This window comes from Oncorhynchus mykiss, chromosome 1, assembly GCF_013265735.2.
Source record: "Oncorhynchus mykiss isolate Arlee chromosome 1, USDA_OmykA_1.1, whole genome shotgun sequence".
In the NCBI taxonomy this organism is placed as follows: Eukaryota; Metazoa; Chordata; class Actinopteri; order Salmoniformes; family Salmonidae; genus Oncorhynchus; species Oncorhynchus mykiss.
The window spans coordinates 53777059-53797289 of record NC_048565.1 but is presented as its reverse complement, the minus strand read 5'-3'; the positions used below and the strand labels follow the sequence as shown (position 1 = coordinate 53797289).

The window sequence follows — 20231 nt, the reverse complement described above, 5'->3', positions numbered from 1 at the left end:
AGCCCCTGGCTATCCATAAATGAAAAAAAAAACATGGTGCCGTCTGGTTTGCTTATTAATATAAGTAAATGTAAATTATTTATAGGTTTATAAGTGTATATTTTATCCAATTACATTTTTGATACTTAAGTATATTTAAATCCAAATACTTTTAGACTATTACTCTAGTATTTTACTGGGTGACTTTAAAGTAAAGATACCTTAATAGAAAATGACTCAGTCATGTATGACATTTGGGTACTGTTTCCACCACTGCACTGGTTCTGTGTATAAACCATTTAGTAATAACTTTTACCCAAAGCGATTTAGCTACGATCATGCTTGCGCTTTCCCGCAAAGTATTGTTCCTAGAGATACGGAATATGCCGCTGTTAAGTGGAAACGTTATTTCCATTTGAGTTGGTTGATCAAGGACCGAAGACTCCGTACGGAAGCTTCTGCAACGAGTCGTCTGTATCAACAGTAGCTCGTTGTGGGACGAAGCAATGGCCATGCACATACACATTTTACGTATGGGTGCTCCCGGGAATCGAACTCATAATTCTTGCGTTGCAAGCGCCATGCTGTACCAACTGAGCTACAGGACCACAGACAACAATAGCCAACGGTACGTTTCTCTCAAGATTAGAATACTTGTGTAGTTGTTGTAGCTTGTTTACTTGTTGTAGCTATACAGTAACACGTTAGCTAACGTGCTAGCCAGGGCTACAGTTTGCATCCATGCCATACTTGTGACATACAGTTAATTCAGGTTTAGCTCATGTCATTTGTAATAACTGGCTCTCTGAAGTTTATTTTGCTGCCACCACGGTGAACCACTCGTATTTCTGCGTGCGCCACCCTCTTTTCTCATTTCAACTATGAACCTTCGCCTCTGACCCAACAACACATGGTATGCTTCTGTCCTCGTTTATTCAAAACTGGTTCGTAGTCGCCCTCAATAGTTATTTTCAAATTACTGCATTTGATTTGTTATTTAAAAAAATTATTTATCCTTATTTAACTAGGCAAGTCAGTTAAGAACACATTCTTATTTACAATGTTATGTATTGCTCATCATTGGTATCATTACTTATTTATTTGTTGTCTTATCACATTATTGTACAAAAAAACGGAAACGTAGATAATACACCAGTATTGATTGTTTCGAGTGGTCTTTTTAGTTGTATTGGGGATCCAGTATTGCGTCGCTGATTGCATTGATTGACAGATCATCCCTAAAGTTGTTTTATTACGTAAAAGTGCATTCACATTATGACGTTGGCTGAGTTACCGTATAAAATGCGGTAGTGTATCTCTGGTAATCACTTGGTAAAGTTTTACATAATGGGAACATAGGCTCCAGCCATAGACTTTAACCATGGAGGATAATAAGGTAAGCCTATGAATTGCTAACAGAGAAGCCCCATGCAGTGGTGCAGGAACCGCTGCACCGTCTTTTTTTATGCAGGACATGCCGATAGGGATGCCGCAAGTAGTGGCAGCTGGGTGGCGGTGTGGGCTAATGTTAATTGTACCGCTAATATTATCATTTTTAATATTGTAAAAAAATGTATGCATTATAATAACCTATGGGACTTGTTATACATCAAACCGTGCTTCTACACCTGCATTGCTTGCTGTTTGGGGTTTTAGGCTGGGTTTCTGTACAGCACTTTGAGATATCAGCTGATGCAAGAAGGGCTATATAAATAAAATTGATTTGATTTGAAATATGATCCTTGCAAAGATAACAGCAGTAGGCTATTTATCATAATTCTACCTAAATTATTCTAATAATAGGTGACTCCATAACGCATTAATTACGAATCTTGATATCAGGCAATATGATCTATGTGGATTTATAGCGAAAACCTGTTCTTTAAAAAACTAAATATTGGCCATTATAAACTGGGTGTTTTGAGCCCTGAATGCTGATTGGCTGAAAGCTGTGGTATATCAGAGCATATACCACGGGTATGACAAAACATTTATTTTTACTTTTCTAATTAAGTTGGTAACCAGTTTATAATAACTGTGCGTTGTGTCATGTGTAAGAACAGCTCTTAGCTGTGGTATATTGTCCATATCCACGAGCATTTAAAGAATGGTCTCATTTTTTCCAATCAGAGTTTAAATGAGGATGATCCACATGATCATCAAAGTTTGGAAGGTCAAGTCCAGAAAATGAAGAATGATATCCTGGGTTTAAACTATCCAGAAGATAGTGAAGTGAAGGATCCCCTGCCTCAGATCGAGCTGAAGGCTGTGACAAGGAGAAAAGTTAAGGTGAGAGAATAGACTGAGGAGAGAAAGGGAAATCTGGGGTCTTACCTGTCCACACTTTAAACCTGTCAAATATGCCATATAACATGTTGTTGTGAGGTTGGAAGGTAAATTGTCCTTACAACAGACTTCCATCTCTTAATATTCAATCACCAATTGTTTACTGTAGCTCTTCTCAAAGGCCTGTATAGCAACGGCAACATGCAGTATGTCATTGACTATTGTCTTTTTAGACCAAGAGGAAGACCAGTGCCAACAGGCCCACAGTTGAACAGAGCACTGATACTGATGCAGCTGAGATAGATTTTGTTGATAATCAGAATGATGAAGATGAGGATGAGGTGAAGAAGGATCCCCTGCCTCAGATGGAGCCGGATGCCGTGAAGAGAAATAAAGTCAAGGTAAGGGAATAGATTGAGCAGAGATATCTTTCATATCTATAACCTGCCCCTACAGCATGTTGTTCTGAGGAAGGTAAATTGCCCATGCAATACCCTTTTATCTCCTAATAGTAAATCTAGGGCTGACCCCATTTGTTCGACAGTTTGGTCAATAGGCTGTTGGTTGACTGGGATTTCTTAAGTTGAGCAGTCGCAAAAGTTTTTTTTCTTCATGGTGCACTTGGACACCTGTCTGATTCGCGCCTGTCTCAGTTGACTAATCCATTGCCGAGGCCACAGGGATGGCACAGTCCATCCCGCTAAGATGTGATACTGAAATTGTATATGGTTATATTATGTTAAAATAATGGTGCAACACTAATAAATCAAATATTATTTTATAGCAAATGTGCTTTCTCCTGCATTGGATACGGTCGCTGTCCGTGGTTCTGAAACATAATCTTCAGTGCTCCGTAGAATTGCCACCCTTTCCTATGTTGCTATGTGCATAATAGCAAAGTTAACCAGCATATTGGGATTGAGAACAATGCTGCAGAGGCAGCAGCAGTAGAGACGGGGAAACAGCCCTTGCCTTAGCCTAATTGTCTAAGACAATTGAGGAGAGAGGAAAACCAACTAAATTAGGTCTATAATTAATAGCCTAATTGTTAAATGTGCCTGGCTTTGTAAATCATCCATATATATATATATATATATATATATATTATCAGTCAAAGGGGTTTTTCTTTATTTTTACTAATTTCTACATTGTAGAATAATAGTGAAGACATCAAAACTATGAATTAGCACATATGGAATCATGTAGGTATCAAAAAAGTGTTAAACAAATCAAAATCTATTTTATATTTGAGATTCTTCAAAGTAGTCACCCTTTGCCTTAATCACAGCTTTGCACACTCTTGGCATTCTCTCAACCAGCTTCATGAGGTAGTCACCTGGAATGCATTTAATAAATTAACAGGTGTGCCTTGTTAAAAATTAAGTAAAGGAATTTCTTTCCTTCTTAATGCATTTGAGCCAATCAGTTGTGTTGTGACAAGGTAGGGTTGGTATACAGAAGATAGCCCTATTTGGTAAAAGACCAAGTCCATATTATGGCGAGAACAGCTCAAATAAGCAAAGAGAAACAACAGTCCGTCATTACTTTAAGACATGAAGGTCAGTCAATCCGAAAAATTGTGCAAGTGCAAAAACCATCAAGTCGCAAAAACCATCAAGCGCTATGATGAAACTGGCTCTCATGAGGGCCGCCAACGGCAAGGAAGACCCAGAGTTAACTCGGCTGCAGAGGATAAGTTCATTAGAGTTAACTGCACCTCACATTGCAGCCCAAATAAATGCTTCACAGAGTTCAAGTCACAGACACATCTCAACATCAATTGTTCAGAGGAGACTGCGTGAATTAGGCCTTCATGGTCAAATTGCTGCGAAGAAAGCACTACTAAAGGACACCAATAATAAGAAGAGATTTGCTTGGGCCAAGAAACACGAGCAATGGACATTAGATGGGTGGAAATCTGTCCTTTGGTCTGATGAGTCCAAATTCCAACAATGTCTTTGTGAGAGGAGGTGTTCAGATGATCTCCACATGTGTGGTTCCCACCATGAAGCATGGAGGAGGTGTGGGGGTGCTTTGCTGGTGACACTGTCTGTGATTTATTTAGAATTCAAGGCACACTTAACCAACATGGCTACCATAGTATTCTGCAGTGATACGTCATCCCATCAGGTTTGCGTTTAGTGGGACTATCATTTGTTTTTCAACAGGACAATTACCCAACACATCTCCAGGCTGTGTAAGAGCTATTTGACCAAGAAGGAGAGTGATGGAGGGCTGCATCAGATGACCTAACATCCACAATCACCCAACCTCAACCCAATTGAGATGTTTTGGGATGAATTGGGCCGCAGAGTGAAGGAAAAGCAGCCAATAAGTTCTCAGCATATGTGGGAACTCCTTCAAGACTGTTGGAAAAGCATTCCAGGTGAAGCTGGTTGAGAGAATGCCAAGAGTGTGCAAAGCTGCCATCAAGGCAAAGGATGGCTACTTTGAAGAATCTCAAATATAAAATATATTTTGATTTGTTTAACACTTTTTGGTACCTACATGATTCCATATATGTTATTTCATAGTTTTGATGTCTTCACTACTATTCTACAATGTAGAAAATAGTACAAATAAAGAAAAGCCTTGAATGAGTAGGTGTGTCCAAACCTTTGACTGGTACTGCATACATGTATACAGAAATAAGACAGATATAGCTTCTGTTGCCTGTTTGAGTATTTGTTTAATAGCCTACTGATTCTGTGAGCACCAAGCCTCATGCACCGGCTAAATGTTGAATTAAGCAATTTCACAGATTCGGCTGTTTTTAATCTTTGCTATGCTGTAATAATACAGTGTCACCATCGGGCTCTTTTTTGAGTCATTTGTGTGTCTTAATTATTTAATCAAACAGTGTGCTTAAAGCATCAGACAAGCTCAGTGCCTATGTAGGTGATTGTATTCAAACACATAGGGTGTGTCTGAATATGGAAAAATACATTTTAACATTAGAACAGGATGTCTCTCGGTCTATAAATATTTTTTTTTCGTCGGGGACAGCCCTATAATCATTCTTACCCTTGCTCTACTCAAAGGGCTGTATTGGAATGGCTTCATACAGTATCTACGTATATATCATTGACTGTATTGTCTTTTTAGACCAAGAGGACCAAGAGAAACAAAGTGGAGCAGATCACTGATACAGATGCAGGTCATAAATTAAACTCTAATTTCACTGAATGTAGTCCTTTTGCATGTAAATTATTAATGTTGAGTGTTTTTCATTATATATTATTGGATGATATAAAGTGTAGTAGTAGAAGTTGTATAGTTGACTATATTACTTTTACTTTTAAGATACATTAAAAAAAATAAGAATATGTGCACTTCTAGGTACAGTTGAAGTCTGATGTTTACATACACTTTAGCCAAATACATTTAAACTCAGTTTTTCACAATTCCTGACATTTAATCCTGTTAGAGGAATTCTAAATTCCTCTGTATTATTTCCCAATCAGAATTCATTACTCTGTCAATGCATTCTAAAGGGATTATAAGACCCAATATTTTTTATAAGAATGGACAGAGCCCCGGTCTTAAAAGTCAGGTAACAGCGTTTAATTCAAGAGAGTACTGGTACATACACATTTTTCCACAGGTTATAAACTGAAAATGACGTCAGCGTTTTCTAAATGTTCTATCTCTTCATGACACGGGTAGAGAGGCCCTATAGTTCTCGAGCCTTCCCTCCTCGCCTGAAGCCAAGGTCAGTAATTGTAAATCAGCATTCTAGACAGTCTGGAGATAGTCCGTCCATGCCATCTGGAGATAGTTCATTGATTTGTACAAAGGAACAGACCGTCATTGTTACTAAACTCCTGATTATATTATATACAATTGGGAATGGGAGCAAGAGAGAAAATTCATATATGTACAGTACATAATCGCATTTGGACTAGTCAGTCCTGATTGAAATGTATACATAATTAGTCATCATTGATAAAAATTCCCTTAACAAATCCTCGTAAAAAAATCCCTGTCTTAGGTCAGTTAGAATCATCACTTTATTTTAAGAATGTGAAATGTCAGAATAATAGTAGAGAGAATGATTTATTTCAGCTTTTATTTCTTTCATCACGTTCCCAGTGGGTCAGAAGTTTACATACACTCAATTAGTATTTGGTAGCATTGCCTTTAAATTGTTTAACTTGGGCCAAACGTTTCGGGTGGCCTTCCACAAGCTTCCCACAATAAGTTGACTGAATTTTGGCCCATTCCTCCTGACAGAGCTGGTGTAACTGAGTCAGGTTTGTAGGTCTCCTTGCTCGCACAAGCTTTTTCAGTTCTGCCCACAAATTTTCTATAGGATTGAGGTCAGGGCTTTGTGATGGCCACTCCAATACCTTGACTTTGTTGTCCTTAAGTCATTTTGCCACAACGTTGGAAGTATGCTTGTCCATTTGGAATACCCACTTGCGACCAAGCTTTAACTTTCTGACTGATGTCTTGAGATGTTGCTTCAATATATCCACATCATTTTTGTGGATATCAAATAAAACTATAAATAATCTTATCTAAGTCCTTTACAATTTTAGGGGGTAAGTCAAGTGATAATGAGACATAAACCGACCTGGATAACCCTTCAGCTTTGGATAATAAAACCCGACCGTATAACTAAATATCTCTCATCAACCAGAGGTTCAATTTCTTCTTTGTTTTCTCAATGGGGTTAAAGTTCAATTCACTCGTGTTTTCGTCCTTGCATATAACAATTTCAAGATAAGTAACTGTCACTATCGTCGTAGTGAATACATACTTTTAATGTAAGACGAATGAACACAAAGTACACTAAACAAACAAAATAACAACACGACCGTGACCGCTATCAACACTGCGTGCAAACATGCAACATCACATAGACAATCACCCACAAATGACCCAAGGAATATGGCAGTCTAAATATGGTTCCAAATCAGAGACAACAATAAACAGCTGCCTCTAATTGAGAACCAATCTAGGCAATCATAGACATACAAAACACCTAGACCTGTAAACAACACCATAAACATACAAAAAACCTAGACAGGCCCAAACACAGCAAACCACCCCTTGTCACACCCTGACCTAACCAAAATAATAAAGAAAACAAAGATAACTAAGGTCAGGGCATGACAGTAACCGTATCTTTAATTGGGATACCATATACTTCCTGTAAAACACAATCCTTGAGTGGAAATAAGACTGACTTATTGATATTAATTTTCAAATCCGAAACTAAGGAAAAGTCTTCAATACAGGAAATTGCTTTAGAAACCTCATTCCTGTCTCTTAAAAATATTACGGATTCTCCTGGCATTAATAGAAAAAACAGAAATGGACTTGTACGTTCACGTGAATCAGGGTCTCACAAAAAAAAAAGTTCTTACTAGTTGCAAATAAAAACAGTCCTTTGCACCACGCAAGTGGTTGACATAAATTATATATTATTTTTTTTATACAATTGCAAATAACATTGTACCATAGATTGGTAAAAACAAATAGCCATCAAGCTAACATTAAGTGTCAGTGCGAATTTCCCTGCCATAAAATAAATATATATACAGTGGGGCAAAAAAGGATTTAGTCAGCCACCAATTGTGCAAGTTCTCCCACTTAAAAAGATGAGAGAGGCCTGTAATTTTCATCATAGGAACACTTCAACTATGACAGACAAAATGAGAAAAAAAATCCAGAAAATCACATTGTAGGATTTGTAATGAATTAATTTGCAAATTATGGTGGAAAATAAGTATTTGGTCACCTACAAACAAGCAAGATTTCTGGCTCTCACAGACCTCTCTTCTTTAAGAGGCTCCTCTGTCCTCCACTCGTTACCTGTATTAATGGCACCTGTTTGAACTTGTTATCGGTATAAAAGACACCTGTCCACAACCTCAAACAGTCACACTCCAAACTCCACTATGGCCAAGACCAAAGAGCTGTCAAAGGACACCAGAAACAAAATTGTAGACCTGCACCAGGCTGGGAAGACTGAATCTGCAATAGGTAAGCAGCTTGGTTTGAAGAAATCAACTGTGGGAGCAATTATTAGGAAATGGAAGACATACAAGACCACTGATAATCTCCCTCGATCTGGGGCTCCACGCAAGATCTCACCCCGTGGGGTCAAAATGATCATAAGAACAGTGAGCAAAAATCCCAGAACCACACGGGGGGACCTAGTGAATGACCTGCAGAGAGCTGGGACCAAAGTAACAAAGTCTACCATCAGTAACACACTACGCCGCCAGGGACTCAAATCCTGCAGTGCCAGACGTGTCCCCCTGCTTAAGCCAGTACATGTCCAGGCCCGTCTGAAGTTTGCTAGAGAGCATTTGGATGATCCAGAAGAAGATTGGGAGAATGTCATATGGTCAGATGAAACCAAAATATAACTTTTTGGTAAAAACTCAACTCGTCGTGTTTGGAGGACAAAGAATGCTGAGTTGCATTCAAAGAACACCATACCTACTGTGAAGCATGGGGGTGGAAACATCATGATTTGGGGCTATTTTTCTGCAAAGGGACCAGGACGACTGATCCGTGTAAAGGAAAGAATGAATGGGGCCATGTATTGTGAGATTGTGAGTGAAAACCTCCTTCCATCAGCAAGGGCATTGAAGATGAAACGTGGCTGGGTCTTTCAGCATGACAATGATCCCAAACACACTGCCTGGGCAACGAAGGAGTGGCTTCGTAAGAAGCATTTCAAGGTCCTGGAGTGGCCTAGCCAGTCTCCAGATCTCAACCCCATAAAAAATCTTTGGAGGGAGTTTAAAGTCCGTGTTGCCCAGCAACAGCCCCAAAACATCACTGCCCTAAAGGAGATCTGCATGCAGGAATGGGCCAAAATACCAGCAACAGTGTGTGAAAACCTTGTGAAGACTTACAGAAAACGTTTGACCTCTGTCATTGCCAACAAAGGGTATTTAAAAGTATTGAGAAACTTTTGTTATTGACCAAATACTTATTTTCCACCATAATTTGCAAATAAATTCATTAAAAATCCTACAATGTGATTTTCTGGATTTCTTTCCCCTCATTTTGTCTGTCATAGTTGAAGTGTACCTATGATGAAAATTACAGGCCTCTCATCTTTTTAAGTGGGAAAACTTGCACAATTGGTGGCTGACTAAATACTTTTTTGCCCCACTGTATGGGGCAAAAAAGGCCTTTTGGATAAGTTTGTCCAAGGTAAGGACATGCATCAAGCTATAGCCTACTTTTAATGTTTTACTTCCGAACTCAAGTTACTCCAGTCAAGTGATTAATCGTAAGAGTTGGTGGTTTTGACTGAGCAGTCCAATGGCCAATGCTGTTTTTGGACTATGAGACCCTCGGCTATATACTATGATGAGCCAATAACATGCATAGATTATCCATTAGGCATTGCACAAATCAGTGTCTAGGTCAGAATATAAAGTTGCTACTTCCGTCAACTCAAGTTACTCAAGTCAAGTGATTAATCGTAAGAGTTAGTTGTTTTGACTGTCAAAACAAATAACTTTGATGGAATATTCCAAATTACAATTGCAATTATTCATCACAAATGCACAATATTACTTGTATTTCAATGATTCATCCAGGCCCAAGACATAAAGTCTCCTGAAAGCTGTGTAGCAATCATTCCATTGCTGACCCATAGGATGGTAATCACATACATGATTGGCTTAATCTAGAATCATGGATACCTTTCATGTGAGTATTCACACACCAGATTTTTTTTACATACCTCAGAAGGAAGATACCTCAATATCTGGAAGCACTGTCTCGTGTACAATTGTTAATGCTATCTTTGAAATTTCTAACAAAATGTTGACTTGATCGTTTCATCAAGACCTTCTCATCACAAGTTGGAACAAGTGGTCAAAATTGGGACAATGCAGCCATAAATAACATGGAACAATATTTTCATGGAGGTAAGCACTACACTTCTGATGGGTTTAAAGATTGTATTACATTATCTAATAGTGTGAAAGTAAACCCCAGCTGTTATTCTTTTCACAGGGAAGGACAATCTCCATTATGCCATGAACGTTTCATTGCTGAACAACCATGGATATTTTTCCTCTCATTTGGCTCCTGTTCCTCCAACAGTGAGCAAGATCTGCCAGCAGAGCTCACTGGAGCAGGGAGACATCCCGTCATCCTTTTGGCGCCTGACAAAGTACACTTATTTTCTTCTAAATAACACTATAGTAATGTAACGGATGTGAAACGGCTAGCTTAGTTAGCGGTGGTGCGCGCTATAAATAGCGTTTCAATCGGTGACGTCACTTGCTCTGAGATCTTGAAGTAGTAGTTCCCCTTGCTCTGCAAGGGCTGTGGCTTTTGTGGAGCGATGGGTAACGATGCTTCGTGGGTGACTGTTGTGTGCAGAGGGTCCCTGGTTCGCGCCCGGGTATGGGCGAGGGGACGGTCTAAAGTTATACTGTTACAGTAACATCTTCTGCACAAAGTTACATTTCTAATAAGATTGGTGTTAAGTGAGAACGAATCCTAAAGATGGTCCAATGGGCCTGATCTGAAGCTTCTCGTCATCTCAGTATGTTGAACCACCTGATTTCTTGCAGGCTTGAGATTCAGATCCTGCTGAACGATGTTAAGCATTCGATTAACCACATGCAGGGGACGCTGAACACCATGCAGGGGCAGTGTATTGAGTTGCAGACTGCCATGTCTAAGGTAGTGTCAGATGAGTCTCAGATACAGAATAAGTCTGATGTTATGGTGATAATGATTGAGATGGTGATTATAATAATGGTGACGAGCGGTACCCCACCCACATTGGATCTGATTTATTCAATTCAATGCAATTCAATCTTTGAGGACTGCAACCATAGAAATGCAATTTCTTTACACTAATAAGCTATTGTCAACTTCCCGTCTATGCTTATCTTGCTCATTGCTCACTGTCAATTGCTCACTGTTACCCTATGTGTGCGTGCAACTATTATTGATTTCTCACAGAAAAATAATTTGGTTGCAAATGTACCTGGGGCCATGTAAATAATTGTTAGGCTACTCATTTTGAATCCACCTGTGAAGTATCAGAATCAACCAGTAGGAAGCTCTACGCTAATAACGTACATTCATTTTAACTCTGAGGTTCCAAGTTTCCGATGGGATGTGAATGCGTCAATAATTGCTATGGTAATTTTGAATGTTCAGTCAGTGAGCATTATGGGTAATTATCCTACATACTTACATCAAATACTTTATGATAGCATCATCTCCTGTAGTAACATTGCCATTCCAAACACAATACATGTAAAAATGAACAAAGATAGAAAATATTGCTGAAGTGAATAAAATCAGCTCAAAATTGTAGGAGGAAATGTCCCTGCAGCAGGGAGGCTTACGGTATTATAATATATTGTAGATAACATTAATATAATTTGTGTATTTACAGTATCAGTACACATACAAATGAAAGTACAGTTCCTTGCGAAAGTATTCGGCCCCCTTGAACTTTGCGACCTTTTGCCACATTTCAGGCTTCAAACATAGATATAAAACTGTATATTTTTGTGAAGAATCAACAACAAGTGGGACACAATCATGAAGTGGAACAACATTTATTGGATATTTCAAACTTTTTTAACAAATCAAAAACTGAAAAATTGGGCGTGCAAAATTATTCAGCCCCCTTAAGTTAATACTTTGTAGCGCCACCTTTTGCTGTTCAGCTGTGTTGCTTTTACGCCAAACATAACGTTTTGCATTGTTGCCTAAAAGTTCAATTTTGGTTTCATCTGACCAGAGCACCTTCTTCCACATGTTTGGTGTGTCTCCCAGGTGGCTTGTGGCAAACTTTAAACAACACTTTTTATGGATATCTTTAAGAAATGGCTTTCTTGCCACTCTTCCATAAAGGCCAAATTTGTGCAATATACAACTGATTGTTGTCCTATGGACAGAGTCTCCCACCTCAGCTGTAGATCTCTGCAGTTCATCCAGAGTGATCATGGGCCTCTTGGCTGCATCTCTGATCAGTCTTCTCCTTGTATGAGCTGAAAGTTTAGAGGGACGGCCAGGTCTTGGTAGATTTGCAGTGGTCTGATACTCCTTCCATTTCAATATTATCGCTTGCACAGTGCTCCTTGGGATGTTTAAAGCTTGGGAAATCTTTTTGTATCCAAATCCGGCTTTAAACTTCTTCACAACAGTATCTCGGACCTGCCTGGTGTGTTCCTTGTTCTTCATGATTCTCTCTGCGCTTTTAACGGACCTCTGAGACTATCACAGTGCAGGTGCATTTATACGGAGACTTGATTACACACAGGTGGATTGTATTTATCATCATTAGTCATTTAGGTCAACATTGGATCATTCAGAGATCCTCACTGAACTTCTGGAGAGAGTTTGCTGCACTGAAAGTAAAGGGGCTGAATAATTTTGCACGCCCAATTTTTCAGTTTTAGATTTGTTAAAAAAGTTTGAAATATCCAATAAATGTCGTTCCACTTCATGATTGTGTCCCACTTGTTGTTGATTCTTCACAAAAAAATACAGTTTTATATCTTTATGTTTGAAGCCTGAAATGTGGCAAAAGGTCGCAAAGTTCAAGGGGGCCGAATACTTTCGCAAGGCACTGTATATAAACAATCGACCACATCCATTTAAAGCAATGATTGTCAATTGAAAATGTGGTTGTTGTGTTATCTTGTTGTGCGCCTTGCGTGTCAGTCCCCTTAAGCACATTATTCCAATATTTCTGAGCTCTGAATTGACACAATTAGCACTTTTGCAAAGATATTCGGTTAAAAATAAGTATGAATGACAATAAACGTATGACTTGGATTGTATGCATAATAGTGTAGTAAACAATATCTCTCAGCGTGGGAACTCTTGGTGTTTGGAAAGTATCCGTATAAGTCTCCATGGCACGTATCACTTCGTTGTCTTGTTGGTAATAGTAAAAATGCAATGTAATTGTAATGGTCTAACAGGTGTTTTTCATTTTATTTCTCACATTAAACAGACATTTGAGAACGGAATTGCTTACAGTTGTACCTACGACCTCAACACCCAATCTACTCACACGCGCAAATACTCACATTCAAAATCATACATAATGCTGTCCTTCTCTCCGCTTACCTTCGTTGGCCTCTATTTTTTTTTAAACATTTGTCAGAGAAAATGACAATTTTCGTGGTATTGCTTTGTGCACTGACTTTACTGAACTCTGGAGAAAACGAACATTGCCGCTGGGTGAGTACATCTGACAATGTGCTCTCCCGTCCATTAGACATTTTGTCTGCAGGAACTCGTCCAAGTGCCGATGTATTTGTGGCATGATGTGAACAGCATGAATTTGTGTCACTACCAAAGTCTAATGGTTTTAAATGACTATTTTGTATTGTCTGGAAACTCACTTGTATAATTTGCTTGCGGTAGGTCTCTTAAAAAAGAGAAGCCTACAAGGTTCTTAAACAGAGGTGCCTAGTTATTCTTCTTTTGTTGATATCAGGTAACGTGCAACCTAACCCTGGCCCTGATATGCAATGTCTCCAAACCCCCTTTAAATCAAGATCTGGTTTTGGGAGTTTTCATTTAAATGTTTGCAGCCTGTTGTCAAAAATTGATGGGGTTAGGATTTGGGCTAAATCAACTGATGCTGATGTAATTGTGTTTTCTGAAACCTGCTCAGCAAGTCTGTTTTTGATAAATGTATAAGTGGTTACAATGTTTATCGCACTGATCGGGTTAAGAAATGTGGGGGTGTGGCTATATATGTAAAAACTAAATTCCCTGTAAGTGTGGCAAAGTCTGAAGCTATATGTAAACAGTTGGAATTTCTTGCTTTGAATATTGAGGTTTCAAAGGGTCTCTCTATAACTGTCATTGGCTCTCGGTGATGCATTTTCTTCTTTGACGCACCTTATGTCTAAACTTCTTTACATTGAAATGATCTTGATTGGTGATCTCAACTGGTGTTGGTTAAAGCCAGTGTCTGATGATTTAAAAACGTTTTGTAATTCTATGAATCTTACCCAGTTGATTAACTCACCCACTCGCCCAAATCTTAAATGCCCAGATCAATCTACCCTGATTTATTTGATATTGACAAATGTTCCACATAATTATTCTGCAGGTGGTGTTTTTTGTAATGATTTAAGTGACCATTGTGCTGTTGTTGCTGTTAGAAATACTAAGGTTCCTAAAACAAACCCACGTTTTATTCGTAAGAGAAATTTGAAGTGTTTTAATGAGCAGGCTTTCTTTCATGATTTGTTTTATTTTGACTGGAGCAGATTGAGTTTATCCCTGATGTGAAAACTGCCTGGAAATTATTTCATGATGTTTTTTTCCAAATAGTAAACAAACATGCCCCATTCTGCAGGTTCAGGGTTAAAGGGCGGGTTTTCTTCTGAGCTGTCTTGTATTATTCACAACCGTAATCTAGCCTACAACCCTGTGTGGATGAACCAGTGAGAGCTGGTCAAACTTTTAGCTTTTTGCCATTCTCAGTGCAGGTGGTACATAAAGCCCTGAAATCCTTAGATCAGAGAAAGCCTGCAGGTCCTGATCTTTTGGATCCCTTCTTTTTAAATCTGGCAGCTGATTTCATAGCTCAACCACTAATCTAACCCTGGAATGTAGTGAAAATCCAAAGATCTGGAAATCAGCATTTGCCCTACCACTTTTAACCGGGAGAGATCCAACTCTTTTAAATAATTATAGGCCAATCTTAAAGCTGTCACCCCTGGTGAAAATACTTGAAACCCTTGTGGGTGAACAGCTAAAATAGTTTTTATTTACTAACTCAATTATAGCAGCCATGAAGGTTTTAAATGATATCACTGAAGCCCTTGACAAAAAACAGCATTGTCTCACTATTTATCGATCTCTCTAAGGCTTTTGATACAGTTCATCATGCTATACTAAGGCAGATATTGTCGAGTGTAGGTCTTTCGGAGCATGCAGTTGCATGGTTTGCTAACTATCTGTCTGATAGAACTCAGTGAACTCAATTTGATGGACTTATGTCTGTTAAATTGTCTATCTTTAATGGTGTGCCTTGGTTCTCTCTTATTCACTATTTATACAAATGATTTAGACAAAAATTTCCCAAATGCACAACTTAATTTTTATGCTGATGATACTGTTATTTACTGTTGTGCCTCGTCTCTTATAAAAGCTTTCCAGAACTTGCAAACTGCTTTTTATACTGTTCAACATACCTTGTGTCAATTGAAGCTTATCCTCAATACTGACCAAACTAAACTAATGGTGTTTTCTAATGCAAGAAATAGATCTCTGAACCTTTCACCTATTACTACCTGTCAAAGCAAAGAAATTGAGGTTGTAACCTCATATAAATATCTTGGAATTTTAATTGATGACGGCTTCTCTTTTAAATTGCATATTCAACAACTTACAAAAAAATTTAAGCTGACATTGGGATTTTATTTTAGGAATAAGGCCTGTTTTTCTTTTGAAGCCAGAATGTGGCTATTATCAGCTACATTTATGCCTTTACTAGACTATGGGGATATTTTATATATGAATGCTTCTGCTCAGTGTTTGAGATCAATTGACACCCTTTACCATGGCACTTTGAGATTTATTTTAAACTGCAAAACCCTTACGCACCACTGCACTTTGTATACCAGGGTTGGCTGGCCTTCTCTAGTCACTCGTAGGCTCAGTCACTGGTATACTTTTATTTACATAGAAGAGAGACGATTTTCTGGAGGTGCCACTATCTTACAGCTGAATGTATTGTCGTCACTTTTCTATAGAGGTAGAGGTATATAGAGAAACATTCAGTTATTTATGGTTTCATATATAGGTGTTTCTATTGTATGAATGTGAAATACATTGTGGTTTTCATGTGAAACCAAACACTAAGACAGGGTTATTTGTGGAACATTTTTTAATTCTGCTTTAGGTAAAGTGCATTTATGTTGTGTAATTTAAAGTGTGCACTTGTTTGATGTGAATATTTTCAAAGTACTAACAAGAAAATAGACAATTGAACAAGAGAAAAAACACATTCTTCAGAATAAAGAAAGCGCCAGAACTTTGCAGAGATAAACTTGTGTCCATTCTTTTTACTATTGCAGGCCACCTCAGCTACACATGCACTCTGTCTGCACACGTATCCACGCATGCACATACACACGGACATACACACACTAATGTTTTCTCTCTTGTGTTTGTCAGCAGTTTATCGTGGCCCTGTCGTTCGCCTCCTTCACCAAAGCTCTGTCAGGGACCTACATGTACAGTGCCATCACTCAGAGAGACACTTTGACCTGTCCAGCTCTCTCATCGGACTCATAGACGGTAGCTTTGAGATGGGTATCAACAATAACATCGAGTTGCTTGAGAATTCATGTAGTAAAAACCAGATACAGACTACAGACTACAGTATGATCCATTTTTCTTGTAGTTCAATCAGAGTCTGCTCTCAATACTGTCCAGTTTTATAGTTGTTCCTATTAATTGATTGACTGACGTTTGTCCATGACTCTACTGTCAAACCACTAACATTGTTTTATTTGATGCTATGTTGTTGCAGCCTAGTATCCAAACTGATATGCCATTTTTAGTTAAAAAAAATAACAGTGTTTATAATTTGCGATTCCTGACTACTGTAGTGTTGTGGTTTCTTGCAGGTAACCTGCTGTTCCTGGCTGTGGTCAGCCATTTTGGGGTGAAGCTGCACCGGCCCAGGTTCATTGCTATGGGCTGTTTCATCATGGCTGTAGGATCCTTCCTCACAGGCCTGCCACACTTCTTCATGGGACGGTAAAACAACTGAAATACTGGTTAAACTTGTACTTGTAGAGATACTCCAATGCGGAAGATAGTTTCACTTTAGAAATAAAGAAATGTATCCAGTTGATTAATCTCAGTTAACTTAGAACTAAAGTCTTGTGTAATTGGTCAGCTGCTTGATTATGTTTTGGGGCCATAAATGTTAAGAGAAGGGATTAAGAGATGCTATAACTGTGACGTGGTAAGGTTGGACCCAGGTGCAGAGAAGAGACCAGAAGATGAAGCAGTGGTTCCAACCAGTGTCTCCACTGCTCAAGGGCCCACTTAACTGCCCAAAGCTCCCAGTTGCCTACATCGTAGTTGCCTTCCGCTGGCGAGACCTGCTTGGAGAGAAAGGAGCATGGGTGCAGTTTCTTGTCCTCCTTGTTCCACTGTGAAAGGACCACACCAGCTCCGGTGTCCGAGGCGTCCACCTCTACCACAAAGGGACGAGTTGGATCAGGATGAACGAAGATGGGTCCGGAGTTGAAACGTCCCTTGAGCTCTATGAATGCCCTGTCAGCCTCAGGATTCCTGCAAAAACCTGCTTCAGTGAGGTGGGACAGGGCCATACGTGTTCCGGAGGGGTTTTTGGAGAAGATCAGGATGTCGTCGAGGTGAACAAAGACGAACCGGTTCAACATATCCCTAAGAGTGTCATTGATCAATGCCTGAAAGACTTCTGGTGAATTCGATATTCCAGAGGTCATGGCTAAATACTCAGTTACCACTAGGGGTGTTAAAGGACATTTTCCTCTCATCTCCCTGATTCTCTCCAGATTTTAAGCGTTGCGGAGGTCCAGTTTGGTGAAGAATTGGATTCTTAGTGCCAACTCCGAGGCGGCGGACATCGGGTAGGGGGTAACGATTCTTGATAGTAATCCTTTTCAGCCCTCTGTAATCGATGCAAGGACTGAGACAGAGAGACAAGGGATGCGATTAGACATGCAGCCCAATTAATATTTTTTTTTTCTCCACTAATTGGTCAAATTCCACTAATTGGTCAAAATCACATTCGATATTTTCGTATCAGCTCTTTTTCAGAGCATATCTGATTGGTCAAAATACCAATTACTCAACAAACAAAAAAATGACTGAATTGGGCTGCCTGTCTCAACGAATCCACAGAAACCTGGACATGTTCCAACTGAAATGTTCCATCCTGTCAGTACTGATGTTGAATGGCATTAACTACACTTTTTTTTGTTCTCTCCCAACCCCTGTAGGTGTGTTGAACATGAGTGGAAATGAAACTCCAGCACACCGGTAGCACTAAAGATGTGTGAGTATAACTTTTCCGGGTGAGTTGAACCCGCCTGTGGGTGCAGTGGGGATATTCCTGGGAGGTCTACTGATGAAGAGGTATAAGCTTGGCGTTGTGTCTGGAGCCCAGCTGTCTTTCATCACCGCCTACCTCCTCCTCCCTCTGCAGTCTGGCACTAAGTGTGACAATGTTCAGGTGGCTGGTCTGACCATGTCCTACAATGGGTAAATATGACATCTGATTGGTTGGTTGGTGGGTGGGTTGATAAAAACAAAAGTTTTGATCAGTGGAATATGAGTGAGTTAGACTAAAGTACACATGGGCTTGTGCCGGGGCTCCCTCTTGTGGGAATATACAGTATGGTTGTTACTGGGTGTACAAAACATTCACAGGGATGCCGGCCCATGTTGACTCCAATGGCTCCCACAGTTGTGTCAAGTTGGTTGTATGTATTTTGAGTGGTGGACCATTCTTGATACACACGGGAAACTGTTGAGCGTAAACAACCCAGCAGTGTTGCAGTTCTTGACACAAACTGGTACCCCTGGCACCTACTACCATGCCCCGTTGAAAGGCACGTAAATATTTTGTCTTGCCCATTCACCCTCTGAATGGCACACACACACAATCCATGTCTCAATTGTCTCAAGCTTTACAATATATTTTTAAACCTGTCTCCTCCTCCTTTATCTATACTGATTTAAGTGGATTTAACTAGTGACATCCAAAAGGGATTATATCTTTAACATGGATTCACCTGGTCAGCATATGTCATGGAAAGAGCAGGTGTTCTTAATGTTTTATACACTCAGTGTAACTCATGGCACTGACATGTACCACTGCATATACATTCAGAGAGTTTGGTATTTTTCCTGGAGGGCCACAATGTGTAGTAATCTTTGGCCAAACCAGGCACACTAGAGTCTATGGAGCGATATGATGTTGAATCTGAAATTCAGTTTATGTTGGCATTAATATCACTCCATAACATTCTAGCTATATTTCTTGGATGCGGGCGGCATGCGGGCGGCAGGGGCTAGTGGTTAGAGCGTTGGACTAGTAACCGGAAGGTTGCAAGTTCAAATCCCCGAGCTGACAAGGTACAAATCTGTCATTCTGCCCCTGAACAGGCAGTTAACCCACCCACCGTCATTGAAAATAAGAATTTGTTCTTAACTGACTTGCCTAGTTAAATAAAGGTAAAAAAAAAAAATCCTGGTTGGAAAAAATGAAAAAGACTAGCTCCTAAAGACATGATGGCCACCACTTGGGTAGAAGCACTATATGGTCCTGTAGCCTACTTTGTCACATGTAAACAAGTTTAGGATGCCAAATGTAACCAAACATCCTACGCTTCCCTAGTCCCAGTCAAACTTATCTTGACCTTTATCAACCCTACTGCATATTCCCTTTAGCTTTCATTTCAATTTTATTGTACTTTGTTTGGGACGCACAAGACACTTTAAAAATAAAATGGTGTATATTTTTGGTCTTGTGTTCAATTTTCTTCTCTATTGCTCAATACTGTATGCTATGCGCACACAGTTGTCTGTTGTAGATCTGGAACCACTGACAGAATAGGGGAGTATCTGTGGCCACATGATAAAACACTAGTCTGGCATCAGTAGTCTGAAAATAGGAGGAAACCAGTTGGACATGTACATCAACATATGGCAGTTGACATTAAAATTGTAAAAAACTCATCCTAGATGTCTCACACTTTTTGAATGAACTTGTGGCTTTGGCCAGGATCCAATTTTCCCACGGAGCTGGTGTGTAAAGGACCATATAAAATCATCTGAATGAGGCTTATTCATGTTTCAGTGGGATTATAGCATAGTTGAATTCCATTTAATTTCCAATGAGTTTAAGAAATTAATGGAAAGCCATGTACTGATTGTATTTGTATGTTATGAATCGCTACTTGAATATGTACAAAAACAGTTTG

General features: G+C 39.3%; 1 long non-coding RNA gene across 1 annotated transcript; it reads left to right on the top strand.

Moving 5' to 3' along the window:
* The first annotated feature begins 17107 nt into the window (after positions 1–17107).
* Positions 17108–18749, top strand: LOC118964330. Its single transcript, XR_005051393.1, has 3 exons — positions 17108–17704; positions 17799–17873; positions 18246–18749. It is a non-coding gene; the product is annotated as an uncharacterized LOC118964330 (long non-coding RNA).
* The last annotated feature ends 1482 nt before the right edge of the window (positions 18750–20231 follow it).